At 36.9% G+C, this 16,670-nt stretch overlaps 1 pseudogene; it reads left to right on the forward strand.

Annotated features, from left to right (window-relative positions):
* Positions 1 to 16,670, forward strand: part of LOC104985313 — a 21,732-nt pseudogene that overhangs the window by 1,272 nt on the left and 3,790 nt on the right.

Here is a 16,670-nt window from a genome sequence, read left to right on the forward strand (position 1 = left end):
TCCCGGCAATCTTGATTCCAGCTTGTGTTTCTTCCAGTCCAGCCTTTCTCATGATGTACTCTGCATATAAGTTAAATAAACAGGGTGACAATATACAGCCTTGACGTACTCCTTTTCCTATTTGGAACCAGTTTGTTGTTCCATGTCCAGTTCTAACTGTTGCTTCCTGATCTGCATACAGATTTCTCAAGAGGCAGGTCAGGTGGTCTGGTATTCCCATCTCTTTCAGAATTTTCCACAGTTAATTGTGATCCACACAGTCAAAGGCTTTGGCACAGTCAATAAAGTAGAAGTTTTTCTGGAACTCTCTTGCTTTTAGATGATCCAGCAGATGTTGGCAATTTGATCTCTGATTCCTTTGTCTTTTCTAAATCCAGCTTGAACATTTGGAAGTTCATGGTCACGTACTGTTGAAGTCTGGCTTGGAGAATTTTAAGCATTACTTTGCTAGCATGTGAGATGCGTTGACTCATTGGAAAAACCCTGAGGCTGGGAGGGATTCGGGGCATGAGGAGAAGGGGACGACAGAGGATGAGATGGCTGGATGGCATCACCAACTCAATGCACATGAGTTTGGGTGACTCCGGGAGTTGGTGATGGACAGGGAGGCCTGGCATGCTTCGATTCATGGGGTCGCAAATAGTTGGACACGACTGAGCAGCTGAACTGAACTGAGATGAGTGTAATTGTGCAGTTTTGAACATTCTCTGGCATTGCCTTTCTTTGGGTTTGGAATGAAAATTTACCTTTTCCAGTCCTGTGGCCACTGCTGAGTTTTCCAAGTTTGCTGACATATTGAGTGCAGCACTTTCACAGTATCATCTTTCAGGGTTTGAAATAGCTTAACTGGAATTCCATCACTTCCCTTAGCTTTGTTCATAGTGATGCTTCCTTCCTAAGGCCCATTTGACTTCGCATTCCAGGATGTCTGACTCTAGGTGGGTTGTGAAGATTATCTGGGTTGTGAAGATTTTTTTTGTATAGTTCTGTGTATTCTTGCTTTTACTTTGAAGTTTTGTTCATATGCTCAGAACACCTTACAAAAGTTTGAAATTTGATTATGATTTGAGAATTCTCTGAATTTCTAGGATTTGTGGTAAGTACATCGCAAATGTCACAGTTTTGCCAAAATATTGTGACCAGGTGCTGACAAACTGGAGTTGGGGTTAACTGGGAAGAGAGGAGTGTGTGTGTGTGTGTCCACTGGAGGGAGAGCTGATGGCTTGTGTGCCAAGCATGACAAAATGAACATGTCCATCTAAGTCCATACACTGATTTCCAAGAACCTCTCTCAAAATGTAGTTGCTTTTCATTACATTCTGTCTTAAATGTCAAGGTTATTGGACCATTTCATAATGTATTGGACCATTTCATAATCAAAGAATATGGAGATTTGGAGGAACCATATTATTCAGTGTTGTGGTTTTAGAGAGTCAATACATCTATCCCTTTCTTTATCCCCTGAAATATTAACCAGTTGAAATATTAACACAAAATTCAAATATATTGAAGTTAATACATAACCATTATTTCTAAAGAAAGCTTTGGAGAATGTGCATTGAGGTATACACATCACTCAAGTTAAGACTAACCCATATGAAACTTGCTACCTTGATGAGTAGAGCAGAAGAAAACACAACAAGCCACGGAAGGTTTTGGGGAGGATCATTGTGTACAGACAGCAGATGGCATGAGAAAATCAGAGGGGGTTGAAGTTGAACCCAGCTTCTCTCTCACAGAACACCAATTAACAAAATCATCTTTTGACTCCTGGAAGACATTACTGCAGAGTGTGTCATGGTGATTCAGGTCCCTCTGCATAGAAACAGGAAAAGGAAATAAATGTTTCTATGTGACACTGACAAGTCACATTTCTTTCCAAGGTCATACTTATAATCATTTCTCTTGCTTTTTAATTACAGGGAGTACTTTGACACTTATTTCTTTATTTCAGAGCATAAGACTTTTGACTTCTGAACAGATGGACGGCAAGCAAGCTTGGTTGTGGGAGTGGAGTAAGAGAATGATTTTTTTTTTTTTTTTTTTGTCACTGTGATTTTTGCCTTTATCCAGTAGAGATGTGATTTCCAAATCAAATCAGTTATGCCTCAAATAGATTTTTTTTTAATTAATGTATTTTATTCATCCCCATTGCAACATAGATCTTCAAGAGGATCTAGTATGTCATTACTTTTCTGTGATTGTGAGAATTTCTGAGTGACATCCCAGGGTGAGCATTTTTAGAAAAGACTATTGCTCTAGACACATAAAATTTAGGTTATATAAGGTTTTAATTATGCCCCAAGTAATCCAGCTAGATAGGAAGAAATTAATAAACTATTACACACTGGGGATAGTATGCTGTATTAAGACTAATAATAAAATGTTTTAACTTACAGTAATTCTTGTTTGGAAGTAATAGAGGAGGGAAAATTTGGGAATAGCTGAGAATTTTAAGCCACTCTTTGGAAAAGTGATTTTGCATTCTGTATTTTGCAAGGGCATACCAGAATATCTTAGGACAGGTCCGTATTTTCTTACTCATGCTGGAAATAGTCTGGATATCCGGATATCCAGATATCATAGTCTGGATATCTGAAGCCAACATTCCCAGGAGGAATTCTTCCCCCTCTTCCCTTTTCCCCTTTTTATAGTAACAAAATTATCCTTAGAGACTTCCAATCCAACAGTTCTTAGATGACATAGTGGTATCATTGTGACATTTGTAGTTGGTGGCAGTGGTTTTTCAGTTGGAAGCTATGAAAGTTTAGAGAGAAAACAGATTAAAAATGGGTCATCTAAGCAGTGATTTCTGTCCTTGTTGTTATGGTTACATATAGAACAAGGAAGAACTTCTATTTTCAGGGATACTTCTAACTTATAATATTAGGATATTCTTTCTACCTCCATAGCTTTTGGAGTAATCTAAATCATTGATTTTAAATCTGTTTTAATACAGTGATATTTTTGTGCTTTGCTTATGTTGTCTATCAGATCCTTATGATTTTTATTGTTTTTAGCTCTAAAAGCTTAAATGTACTGTATTTAAACTAGAAACCAACATCTTTTGGTACATACCTATGTTTAAATTATACTTTGTTTAGGATTTTCTAAATATAAATTATAATAAACATATAAGAATTATCTCACCAATATTTAATGTTAAGTACAAATACTTACTAATTTTAGCATTCTGAAGAATGAAAAGAAAAAGTTAGCCCTGAGAACAGGTTAACAGAAGTACTCTCCTGTTTTTACTGGTCCACACATGTTGGGGGAAAATCCATTTGTATCCATTAAAGGGATGGTAAGATAGTTTACCTTGCAAATGAATTGATCAATTGATCAATACCAGAAACAAGCAAGCTCTCTAGCATATCTAAATACTATTTATATTTCAAAAAAATTATTTAGAATCAATTCCTGTGCATTATTCATAATGAGGTATGTGCATTGCCAGTCTGTATAATTTTTATCTAATTGCTTTGAAAAAATTGAACATTTGCCTAGAGTATGCTCTAGATCTACTGCCTTCAAAAATTCATATGATTTTTTATTTTTAATGCTTAGATTGCTAGTTACATTGAGAATATGACATGAGCTATAGGGCATTTCCAATCCAAAATATACTTGCACTAAATTCATGTTTATGTTCTTGAGAGTTTTAATACTCTCCATACTTCTCCTGGGCAATGCCATCCATGGACCTCAGATACAAGGTTGAAAACTTTAACGTCAATTTTGAGTCATTCATATAAGAAGTTAGTAGAGAACTCAGTTTTGGTATTTGGAAGATTAAACAAGAGAACATGGTGTTAAATTGCATCCATTTGGTGTTTGAAAGCTACATTCACAGATAGAGCCATAAACCGTACTTTAAAAAATTGTTTAAATAAAATTGTTTTGTTTTAAAGCTATAGATTAGCCAGCCCCTCAACACCACTTTCCTGCTCCATTTCAAGATAGCATCACTGCAGTCAAGTTTTTTCTTCAGGATAAAATTCTTACAAAATATGGAGTGGATCCTATCCAAATTGGTATTTTAGGAGACAGTTCTGGGGGCACCTTAGCAGTGGCAGTGACTCAACAGGTACACCCTTGTCAAGTGGAGTTCAAAGCTCATTTTTTTCCCCCATGCAGACACCCTGTTCCTCCAGCAGTATTCACTGAAAAGACTATCCTTTCTCATTAGATTACAGTGATGCTTGAGTGTAAAATAAAGACCATAACATGACTATTTCTGACTTCTCTCTTCTGTTCCATTGATCTATATATTTTACCCTTATGCTAATACCATGCTGACTTCAGCTTTGTTCTTATCTTCACAATTGTTTCTTGTGTTCCATGTCTTTTCCATCAAAATAATAGGATATTTTGTCAACTTCTAAGAAAGAACCACTAATAGGATTTTGATTGGTATTGCATTAAACCTATAAATTTAGGGGAGGAATGATATCTTACCATTATTGAGACTTTCAAGTAATGCATAAGGTCCTCTTCAACTTCCTAAATAATATATTATTTTTTCAATGCTGAAGTCTTGCAAATCTTTTCTTGAATTCATCCCTGACTTATTTTGGAACTTAATCTAAAATAAAATTTTTCAAATGTTCATTGAGAGTGTACAAGAATACATTTCATTTTTACTTTGACCTTCCCAATCATATCCTTGAAAGTTTCACTCATATATTCTTCTTCTTTTTTTTTTACATTTCCTAGGATTTTCTCAGAGAAGGCAATGGCACCCCACTCCAGTACTCTTGCCTGGAAAATCCCATGGATGGAGGAGCCTGGTGGGCTGAAGTCCATGGGGTCACTAAGAGTTGGACACAACTGAGTGACTTCATTTTCACTTTTCAGTTTCATGCATTGAAAGAGGAAATGGCAACACACTCCAGTATTCTTGCCTGGAGGGAGAATCCCAGGGACCGGGGAGCATGGTGGGCTGCCGTCTATGGGGTCACACAGAGTCGGACACTCCTGAAGCGACTTAGCAGCAGCAGCAGGATTTTTTACAAAAACAATCATAACTTCTGTAACCAGAGACAGAAATTCTCTGGAGAGAGTTTTAATTCCTCTTTTCCAGTCTTTATGCTTTGCTTTTCCCTCTTATTAGTGTACTGGCTAGGGCTTACAGGAATATTGATTACAATTATCTTGCTCTGGATCTTAGGAGAACATTGTTCAATGCTTCACTAAAAAAAAACTGAAGAGTTTTCACAGCTGGCTTTTGTTATATTGAAAGTCCCTTCTATTCCCAGTTTGCTGATAGTTTTTTGCATAAATGGTTACTGAATTTGCCAAATGTTTATAATGCAACTATTGAAATCACAGTGTGACTTTTCTTCTTTATTCTTTCAACGTGTTGGATTATGTCAGTTGACTTTGAGATTTTTTTTCTATCTTTCTTTTTTTTTGTTGTTCCATTCTGTGTTTTTTTTTTAATTTTTTTTATTAATTTTAAATTTTATTTTATTTTTAAACTTTACAATATTGTGTTAGTCATCTTTCAATTTTATTTATTTATTTTTTTTTACTTTACAATATTGTATTGGTTTTGCCATACATCAACATGCATCCGCCACGGGTGTACACGTGTTCCCCATCCTGACCCTCCCTCCCACCTCCCTCCCCTTACCATCCCTCTGGGTCATCCCAGTGCACCAGTGCACCAGCCCCAAGCTTCCTGTACCCTGCATCGAACCTGGACTGGCAATTCGTTTCTTATATGATATTATGCATGTTTTAATGTCATTCTCCTAAATCATCCTAAATTATGCTTGCATTCCAAGCACGAGCCTCACTGGGTTATGGTGAATTAAAATGTTCATGTATTGTTGGTTTTCACTTGCTAAAATTAAAAATCTGTGGGTTTTGAGGAATTTATTTCTACTTATTAAAAATTCTGTGTCAGGTTTTGATATAAGTGTTATATTAGCCCCATTAAATCATTGGGGAAGAAATCCAACTCCTTTAAAAGAAAAAGTTTTTCTTCTTCAGTTTGAAAATAAAATACTCAGGGTTGGAAGGAAGATTATATATACATACATATGTTTATATCTTATATACACATAGACACATGCAAATATATGTACACACATGTTTATATTTTATATATACACAGACACATGCAAATATATATATATATATGTACATATCCATAAACATAAGCCTATATGTGTAAGCCAATATGTAACATCACATACACACACCGCAAACCCCTAGATGTGGAGCCAGATTGGTAAGGATGATAGCAAAGCTTCTTCTTTGGCTGTGCACCCCACGCTTCCTTTCAACCAAAGATGCTTCACTTTAATCCCCTTCATGTATACAGTTCTATATAAATTGCCTTAGGGGGAAAAAAGACAATTTCATTGCCCAAAAGAAAGTTTGCAAACCATTAAACCTGTTGATTCTTGAGATCTCTTCCAATCTGAACTGATTTGTATTTGAAAAAAGGATCTTGCTGAGGTGGAGTGTGAAGTGTGGTAGAGAATGAAAGTTGAGGACTGTATCTTCTTTGAGATTATTATTCCAGTTGCTATACCAAGTCATATAGCAATCTGATCTTGAATCTTACCTAAAACTAGTTTTATGGCTGTAGAGATTTTGAAAACTGTCCAGCAATTACCCAATAATCATCAGGCAACATCTTGCCACACTTACAATTTCTGCTTCTACATTATAATATTTGCTTGGTTTTGTAAGTGAAGGGAGCTTTAGAAATGACAATTAGATGTACTCCTGGAGACTTACAAAGATGTGAAGACCTGCTTTATAGCTTTCTGGCAGGGCAATCCTAAATACTAACAAAGCCACTTTCGAGGCAATGCTCAGTAATGCAATTCTCAGTAAAGTTTGTAGTGCAGTGAATTAAAATTTGAAATTATTGTAGTCTTATTAATTAATTATTCAAGAAGATAGTATCTCTTTAACTTTCTGTCCAAAGAGTTTGCTACAGCTGAAAATAGTGCATCAGAACTCAGTATGGTTAAATAACATAAAAAGATCATTTCCTTTACCCTTTCCTGTTTATTTTTATGACTATACTTCAAGTTACTCATCTTCATGGTTTGCTAAGCTTTCTATAAGAGATATTTTAATCAAAAAGTTTTACTTGTTCTAGGATTATTCTTGATCTGGGTCATCAGAATGAACTCCTACTTTGTAATATATTATAAATCTTTTTTTTTTTCCAAAATGTCATGATCCTGTGTTTAATAATGCGTTACATATTTATGGCCTGAAAAACTCAGTTTCAATAAGAATACACCACTGAGAGATCAATATTGTTGTATACGCTGAGAAGACCTCAAGAAGGAATATTAGATTTGTCTTTCTTATAGGTATACAAAAAGATGACTCATTGTTTCATATAAAATTACAATATAAAAAGATGTTTGCCTGGGTTAGGAGGGCAAATAGAGTCTTACATAACTTTATTTTGTGGAACTTTTCCATTTTTCAATTATATTACCATAATTAAAAGACAATGACTACTACTATAATTTCAAGATTTTTTTTTTTTTACATAATGTGTTCTAAAATCATTAATGTTGCTGGCCTGTCACAATGATCTGGATGGTCAATATAGTCAAGGAAACTCTTCTGAACATAGTCACTTATTCTTTAAGAGGAACAAATATTTTTAAATGTAATCACAACATTTAAATCCAATTAAATAGCCATTTAATCCATTTTTAATCTATGCATTATTTTTTATTTATTTAGGATCATAAATATCTTTTTAATTTTAGAAAATAATATAAATTAATTTGATATTTTGAGGTAATCATTAAGTTCCCTCTGATCAACTTTTAAAAACTATGTACTTCAATATAGGTAATTTAAAAAGGAAACTGTGATATAAGATATCTGTATTTATTAAAGTTTATAGTTTGTCTTTTCTAAATATACTATTCCTACTAATTTGGATCATTTGTCATAAGGTGGTAATCTGACTTATAATAATATTTTTATGGCAACATATGATCTTATATATTTGACACATCTTTAAAAATATTTTTAAGATTTTCTTTACAAAAAAGTCTTAATAGTAAATATTAATCAGAAACTGTAATTAATGAGGACACTCTATTGACTGACTTGTAGCAACCTTGTTACTGCCATTTTTGTTTGCTTATTTCCATGTAGTCTGAACATCTCAGTGTTGCACAGATTACCTGAAATCCATTGAAAGCAGAAACATTTGTCCTCTTCCATGAATACTTTATCACCATTGCTCTGGGAGCTACTATTCATCTGTGCTAATCAAATCCAGATGAATTGCATAAGCCACTGGATGGTGTCTGTCATCGATTGTTAACCTTGAACTGAGTAACTCTCTACTCAAGACAGACGGATTCCTCAATTCTTCTCTTTTGGGTGAATTAGCAGAATCTCCTTCTCTCCCTAAATTCATCAAGTGGAACATATGTCCAGGGAAAGCAACTTTTCTTGGGATATCCATCCTGGTGTCAGGAAAAAATTTATCTTAATAAGAGTGACAGATTAAATAAAAGATTGGCTAACTTCCTCAGGTCTATAAAACCAAAACACCTATATCAATACAGCAAGTTAAGTTTGACATTTAAAAGGCTTGGAAATTATTATCTTTTAACATTTGAAAGCTGTTTAACTGTGACGGCAAAATTGCCTTACTCTAAAGTAACAGATGGGACTTCCCAGGAGGCGCTACTGGTAAAGAACCCACCTGCCATTGCAGGAGACGTTGGTTTGAACCCTGCATTGGAAAGATCCCCTGGAGAAGGGCATGGCAACCCACTCCAGTATTCTTGCCTGGAGAATCGCATGGACAAAGGAGCCTGGTGAGCAACAGTCCATAGGGTCAACTTGGCAGGTAAGAAATTGTTTTGCTCCATACTGACACCAGATATTTAACCATCATAATTTTCTTTGTCTCAAATTTGGATTGTTTTCTTCCTCATCCGTGGAAACAATATTCACAATTATGATAGAATTGATTTGTCACTAACATGTGTTTGCCTCGTAAGAGTTGAATCAACTATAGCTGTTTCAATGCCACAGAATTTTAGATTCCCGTTCTTGTATGATTATGTTGAGGGTGATTTTAATGAGGATTCAGTTCAGTTCAGTCACTCAATCATGTCCAACTCTTTGCGATCCCATAAACCACAGCATGCCAGGCCTCCCTGTCCATCACCAACTGCTGAAGTCTACCCAAACCCATGTCCATTGAGTCGGTGATGCCATCCAAGCATCCCATCCTTTATCGTACCCTTCTCCTGCCCTCAATCTTTCCCAGCATCAGAGTCTTTTCAAATGAGTCAGCTCTTTGCACCAGGTGGCCAAAGTATTGGAATTTCAGCTTCAGCATCAGTCCTTCCAGTGAACACCCAGGACTGATCTCCTTTAGGATGGACTGGTTGGATCTCCTTGCAGTCCAAGGAACTCTCAAGAGTCTTCTCCAACACCACAGTTCAAAAGCATCAATTCTTCAGTGCTCAGCTTTCTTTATAGTCCAACTCTCACATCCATATATGACTACTGGAAAAACCATAGCCTTGACTAGATGGACTTTTGTGGACAAAGTAATGTCTCTGCTTTTTAATATGCTATCTAAGTTGGGCATAACTTTCCTTCCAAGGAGTAAGTGTCTTTTAATTTCATGGCTGCAATCACCATCTGCAGTGATTTTGGAGCCCAGAAAAATAAAGTCAGCCACTGTTTCCACTGTTTCCTCATCTATTTGCCATGAAGTGGTAGGACCAGATGCCATGATCTTAGTTTTCTGAATGTTGAACTTTAAGCCCACCTTTTCACTCTCCTCTTTCACTTTCATCAAGAGGCTCTTTAGTTCTTCTTCACTTTCTGCCATAAGGGTGGTGTCATCTGCATATCTGAGATTATTGATATTTCTCCTGGAAATCTTGATTTCAGCTTGTGTTTCCTCCAGCCTAGCATTTCTCATGATGTACTCTGCATAGAAGTTAAATAAGCAAGGTGACAGTATACAGCCTTGATGTACTCTTTTTCCTATTTGGAACCAGTCTGTTGTTCCATGTCCAGTTCTAATTGTTGCTTCTTAACCTGCATACAGATTTCTCAAGAAGCAGGTCAGGTGGTCTGGTATTCCCATCTCTTTCAGAATTTTCCACAGTTTATTGTGATCCACACAGTCAAAGGCTTTGGCATAGTCAATAAACAGAAATAGGTGTTTTTCTGCAACTCTCTTGCCTTTTCGATGATCCAGCAGATGTTGGCAATTTGATCTCTGGTTCCTCTGCCTTTTCTAAAACCAGCTAGAACATCTGGAAGTTCATGGTTTACATATTATTTTCCTTAAATAGCCAGTTTTTTTTTTAACATGGAAGTTTAAGGGTAAGAGATTTTTATTAGCCAGATAAAGAATAAAAGAATAATATGTAAAGAATTTCTATCTCTCTGTCTCTTTCCTTGGTCTCTCTCTCTCTCATCCAAGACACCTCCTACTTTAAATTTGTTTTTGACTCACATGTTTATCTTTGTTTATTGCCTATCAATTAAAATGTATTTTCTTAAATAAATAATGGGCTGCTGCTGCTGCCAAGTCGAGTCAGTCATGTCCAACTCTGTGCGACCCCATAGACGGAAGCCCACCAGGCTCCCCTGTCTCTGGGATCCTCCAGGCAAGAACACTGGAGTGGGTTGCCATTTCCTTCTCCAATGCATGAAAGTGAAAAGTGAAAGTGAAGTCGCTCAGTCGTGTCCAACTCTTAGCGGCCCCATGGACTGTAGCCTAGCAGGCTCCTCCGTCCATGGGATTTTGCAGGCAAGAGTACTGGAGTGGGGTGCCATCGCCTTCTCTGAAATAATGGGCAGTGGCTACCAGATATGTACTTCTTTTAAATCTTGTCTTATCCCTGACACCAACAGAGAAATCAACCAACCAACCATCAGACACAATTCCTCTGTTATGTTTACATGTTTCCCGTTACTTTTACCATGTCTGCTGGATTATTTGCTTCCCACCTCCCACATCTCCAGGGATCTTTTTCTAAAAATTGTTTTCTTTCTTTCCAGTATCTTCAAAATCTCTAACTTTGTTCTTTTACTTTAGTATATAATCAATCATATCTAAGCTTTCTCATCTTAAACCTGAAAACAAAAAGCCAAAGCTAATGAGCTTTTTGTAACCACTTATCCAACATTCCATCCTATCTGTAACCTTTATTTTATATCCAACTTCACTTGAAATCTAATTATACTCTTTTTCTACATATTCATATACTGTCCTCAGATCATCTCTTTGTGTTTTTTCCTGGCCATTCCTTTTAACTTGCTGTGGCTAAGTTTGTCAATCATCTTTGTTTTCTAAATCTAAGGGCATTTTTTTGTTGTTCTTTTTATATAACTTCTTCTTATCATTTAAAACCCTTGCCAGCTTGCCGGCTTTTTAGAAAACTCTTCCAATGAGGTCTATGATAGCACTCTCTCTTTTTCTCCTCTTACTTCTCTTCCATTCAGTTTTACATGAAACAAACTCCTCTTTAAATCTGGTATTTCCAGGTCTCAACACTCAGTCGTTATTTTATCCCCTTCTCTGTCTGGTCTCCTGGCTTCATCTATGCCTTCCACTGAGATCACTGTTATGAACTCAGAACCCACATACACGAATAGATTTCTCCACCTGGATGTGCCATAAGTTCCAGAAAGTCCTCCAGCCAAGCCTCCTCTATGTTACCTCTGTATTTCCTGAAGCAGTTTATATAAAGTTATAGTATCTAGCTGCTGTTGTTCAGTTGCTAAGTCATGTCTGACTCTCTTGCAACCCTATGAACTGTAGCTTGACAGGCTCCTCTGTCCATAGAATTCTCCAGGCAAGAATACTGGAGTGGATTGTCATTTCTCTCTCCAGGGGATCTTCAGAACCAGGGATCAAACCTGCATCTCTACAGTTACAGTATAAGGTTTGTCTTATGATTTGTTGCTTGTGTATATACCCAATTAGACTCTAAGTGTTTTGAAAACTGGGATAATAATCTTTTAAAAAATCTTTATATTTCCAAAGTCTGGCAACATACCTGTCTTCTCTCTCCACTCTTCAGATATCCTAGGGTTTGAACTCCTCCTCTCTTCAACTTTTTGTACCTGATTAGCTACTTTATTTGAGCTGTCCCATTGTGTAATAGAAAACAATCTCACAAGTAGTCCTTAATGTCTTTGTAGAAAAAAAATTAGAGCTCTTGTCACAGAGTACCTGGTAGAGCTCGCAGTGTTATACTGCAACATCCCACAAGCTATCTGTTTTACATATGGTGATGTATATGCTTCAATGCTAAGCTCTCAATTCACCTCACTATCTCTTAATTGCCGAAGAGAGTGTGGGTGGACTCTCTTTGTCTCTCCCTGCACAGGCAGTCATTGTTTGTTCCTTTCCTTGGCTTTTGATCCAAACAAATGAAAGAAGTCCATACATGTTATATCAGAGGAAATGAGGAAAGTATAGTGAGTGATGAGGTTAGAAAGACTGGTGGGGCAAATCATGAAAGGCCCTTGTGAGATATGTTTCCTTGATTCCAGGGGACAATGAAGTTATTGAAAAGATTCAATCACATTCTTATTTAAAAATGACTGATGTTGGGACATCCCAGCAGTCCAGTGGTTAACACTTCACCTTCTAATGCAGGTTCCAAAAACCCAAAACATAAAACAGACCAGTATTGTAATGAATTCAATAAAGACTTTAAAAATGGTCCACATCAAAAAAATAAATAAATAAAAAATTCTGTTAAAAAATGGAGAGTAAATTGGAAAGTGGGAAAGGAAGGAATAGGGAAAGAATTTCAGTACTTTGAGCAGCAAAAAGAGTGCCGTGGATTAAGATAGTGGCAGTGGGGATGGAGAAAAGTGGATGAATTAGTGAAATAAAAAGAAGTGGAATTGACAGATCTGGGGAACTATAGTATTGGATTTGGGGAATAATGAATAAAGATGAGGCAAGGAGGTAGATTTGAGAAGTTTAAGATATAAACAAGAGGAAATTCAATATAAAACAGTAACCAGAATGTCTTGCTTGGAATAAATACACATTGCTGCTGCTGCTACTGGTAATTCGCTTCAGTCGTATCTGACTCTGTGCGACCCCATAGAAGGCAGCCCACCAGGGTCCCCCATCCTTGGGATTCTCCAGGCAAGAACACTGGAGTGGGTTGCCATTTCCTTCTCCAATGCATGAAAGTGAAAAGTGAAAGTGAAGTTGCTCAGTCATGTCCGACTCTTAGTGACCCCATGGACTGCAGCCCACCAGTCTCCTCCATCATGGGATTTTCCAGGCAAGAGTACTGGAGTGGGGTGCCATTGCCTTCTCCAAATACACATTAAATACTAGTAATCATGACTTCTCAAAGAGTAGATAGCTTTAATCCAAAGTGAACTTCTGGGAGCTTGGTGTGTGTTTAAAAGTGGAGGTGGGGCTGGTCAAAAGTGTGTATTCTAGAGAAATAAGGGAAATAACAATAGGAGAGAACTGGGTAACAAGCCAGATTAAGCAAGTGATTGAAATGGTAAAAAGAAGCAGTGTATGACGACACTGATCCATCATATAATAATACTTACATGGGTTTGGGGGAGCATATGTTTTTCAGAAGCCTTCTGTGGTTTGAGTCATGGTTTATATAGGAGTTATTAAGATGTTTGTCCAGTTCAGGTAGTACCTCTGTATCTTCAATCAAAAATGGAGCTAAGCCATCATTTCCTATGGTTTGCCTGTTGAAAGATCAACAAATATTTTCTGAAGCATTCCAAAGATAAGCTGTTGGGTTCCTTCAACATTTATTTCAATGACAATAAGAAATATAATCAGTATTTATTGTTTTCTGTATGCCAGAAACTGTACTATAAATGCTTTATCTCGCCCTGGCAAAAGCCATATGCTGCACTTACTATTATTACATCAATTTCAAAGATCAAGAAACTGAGGGTTTACAAGGTTAAATAACTTGTCCAGGACTCAAACTCAGATATGAACATCTTAACCATGGAGTAGCACTGATTTCAAGCTCCTCTTTCCCAACTGACTGGGTATTGCACCTGGGCATGGGTCACTGTGAATCTGGCACTTTTACATCATATGCTAGGTTGCAATGTCCTACTTTTAGAACATAATGGGAGGCAGGATTTTTGAGGGGGTAATAAGAAACAGGAAAGGATGGGATGAATCCATAAAGAGGAGAGTAAGTTGGATTCTTTAAAGGGCCCTGTCTTAGTCTGTTTGAGCTTCTGTATATAATACCAGTGTCTAGGTTGCTTATAAATAACAGAACCTTATTTCTCACAGTTCTGGAAGTTGAACTGGGGCCCTTTCCCAGCTCACAGGCTTTTCATTGCATCCTCACATGATGGAAGGGGAGAGCTAGCCATTTAAGACCTCTTTTATAAGGGTATTAATCCCATTCACCAGGGTTTCACCTCATGACCAAATCAATTCTCAAATGTGTTCTTACTAAGACCCTCACCTTGGTCATTAGATTTTTAATATATGAATAATGGAAGCACATTTAGATAACATTTAGACTATAGCATTTAGTATGGGGTTTCTCCAGCTTCCAGTGTGCTTGTAACATGTGTCCTAGAATGAGACCAAAAGGCCTCTCATATTGGAATTCCTTCATGGTCATCCATAGTACATCCAGATACTCACTGACTATCTGTGTTTTGTAAAATTGGGTGTGGTATTGGGGGGGTGGAGTTAGGTCAGTGGAGAGGAAATTAGTTGGTGGGGTGGGGAGAGGAGGGAGATCACATTATCATAAAGCTAGGTGTTCAAGGTTGAAATATAACAGATTTGCTGAGCTGTGTGAGTACAAAGACATTGCTAGCAATGTAGGAACACCATAAATAAGTTAACATTTTGCACACATCTATTCTCTATGAGGATGAGATGGCTGAATGGCATTACCAACTCAAGGACATGAGTTTGAGCAAGGTCCGGAAGCTGGTGATGGACAGGGAAGCCTGGCATGCTGCGGTCCATGGGGTTGCAAAGAGTTGGACACCACTGAGCGACTGAATTGAACTGATTTTTCTATGAATGACAGGCAGTGGGTAAGCTTCTGCAGATGTGTAGGGCTTTGGATAGATAACACACTCCCAAATCAGGAGTCTAAGTTTGGAAGGGACCCTGGTGAACCAGTGAGTAGAGAGAGGCAGTGGATAATGAGGGATTCAGTGCAAGGACTGAAGTATAGTCCACTGGCAGGAGGAAACTATCACTCTCCAGGAGGGTATCATGCTCTAGATATTCGATCTCAGGACATTTGGCAGGTAGAAGAGGACTTAATAATGCTTCAGGCAGCCTGGGGTAGGCTTTATATCAGGCATAGGTGTTCGTGACACAGACAACTGCTATGAGTGGGCTTCAAAGAAGCTGAGTTGGTGGACTGATACAGGCCTCTCTGGGCACGGTAGAAAGTCATGGAACATCATCTCTTCTCTGACTCTGTGACCAAACAATCCTCAGCCATGACTCCCAACTCCTGGGGATTGGTTGTGAACAAAAAAATTGATGTAGGAGTGTACATGTAACTCCATGCTTTTAACCATAATATAGATGCCTTTCATGAACTGGTCCCAAATTTTGCTCTCAAATATGGAGATCAAGGAGATCAATCTTTACCATGATGTTAATAAACTACTCTCACAATGACAATAATATTAGTGGCAAGGCCTATAACTTGAAAAATTAGAGATTCAAATTAGGTAATTTAATAAATAAGGTACAGAGTGAATAATTTATATAGGAGAATTTTTCTTTAAGTAGCCTGAATTTAGGATTAATGGTGTTTAAATATATAAGGTTTAATAGCATCATATTCCTTGTGTTCTTATTGAAAAAGATAAAGAATGGGCTTTGTTGAACATCTTCCATAATCATTTAATTACTGAGTTACCCAACGGTCTTTATTTTACTGAAAAAGTAATACAAAGTGAAATGGGCAATTTAAATACAGTTACTGATGTCCAATTCTCAAGAATATTTCTATGAGCTGGGTATGTTTTTCAATTTTCTTGACTTTGTACTTTCATTCTTATTTCTCCAAAGAATGACATCCTGAAATGAATGTCTTACTTATTTTTTTTGCATTCAGGTACATATGAGTTGACCACAAAATGAGGAATACATATCCATTTATATGATATTCATGTCCATTTTTTAGAGTGTTCTATTCAGGGCTTTTTCAGCATTAATATTTATGTTTCAAGATTAATGGTTATTTGTACCTTTGCATTCTGATTAACTGGTTGTCTTTGAGTCAAGATGACTTTAGAAGAAAATAACTAAGCTATAGATCAATAACTCAGAGTTATTTTGGTGACCTATTTGTTATATGCCTGTTACTTCTTTTTATATCCTGTGACTTCTGGTCCCAAGAATAGTGTCCTCTTAACAAAATTATAAAATGAAGAGCAATATTTATTCATTCATTTTCTATTATTTTTTCAAACTGTATTGAGCATTTTACTATCTTAGACCCAATGGGAAATAAAATAATAACAAGTATTGAGCCAGTATGTCAAGGCTGTATATTGTCACACTGCTTATTTAACTTCTATGCAGAGTACATCATGAGAAATGCTGGGCTGGAGGAAGCACAAGCTGGAATCAAGATTGCCAGGAGAAATATCAATAACCTCAGATATGCAGCTGT

Source organism: Bison bison, unplaced genomic scaffold, assembly GCF_000754665.1.
Source record: "Bison bison bison isolate TAMUID 2011002044 unplaced genomic scaffold, Bison_UMD1.0 scf7180017864042, whole genome shotgun sequence".
In the NCBI taxonomy this organism is placed as follows: Eukaryota; Metazoa; Chordata; class Mammalia; order Artiodactyla; family Bovidae; genus Bison; species Bison bison.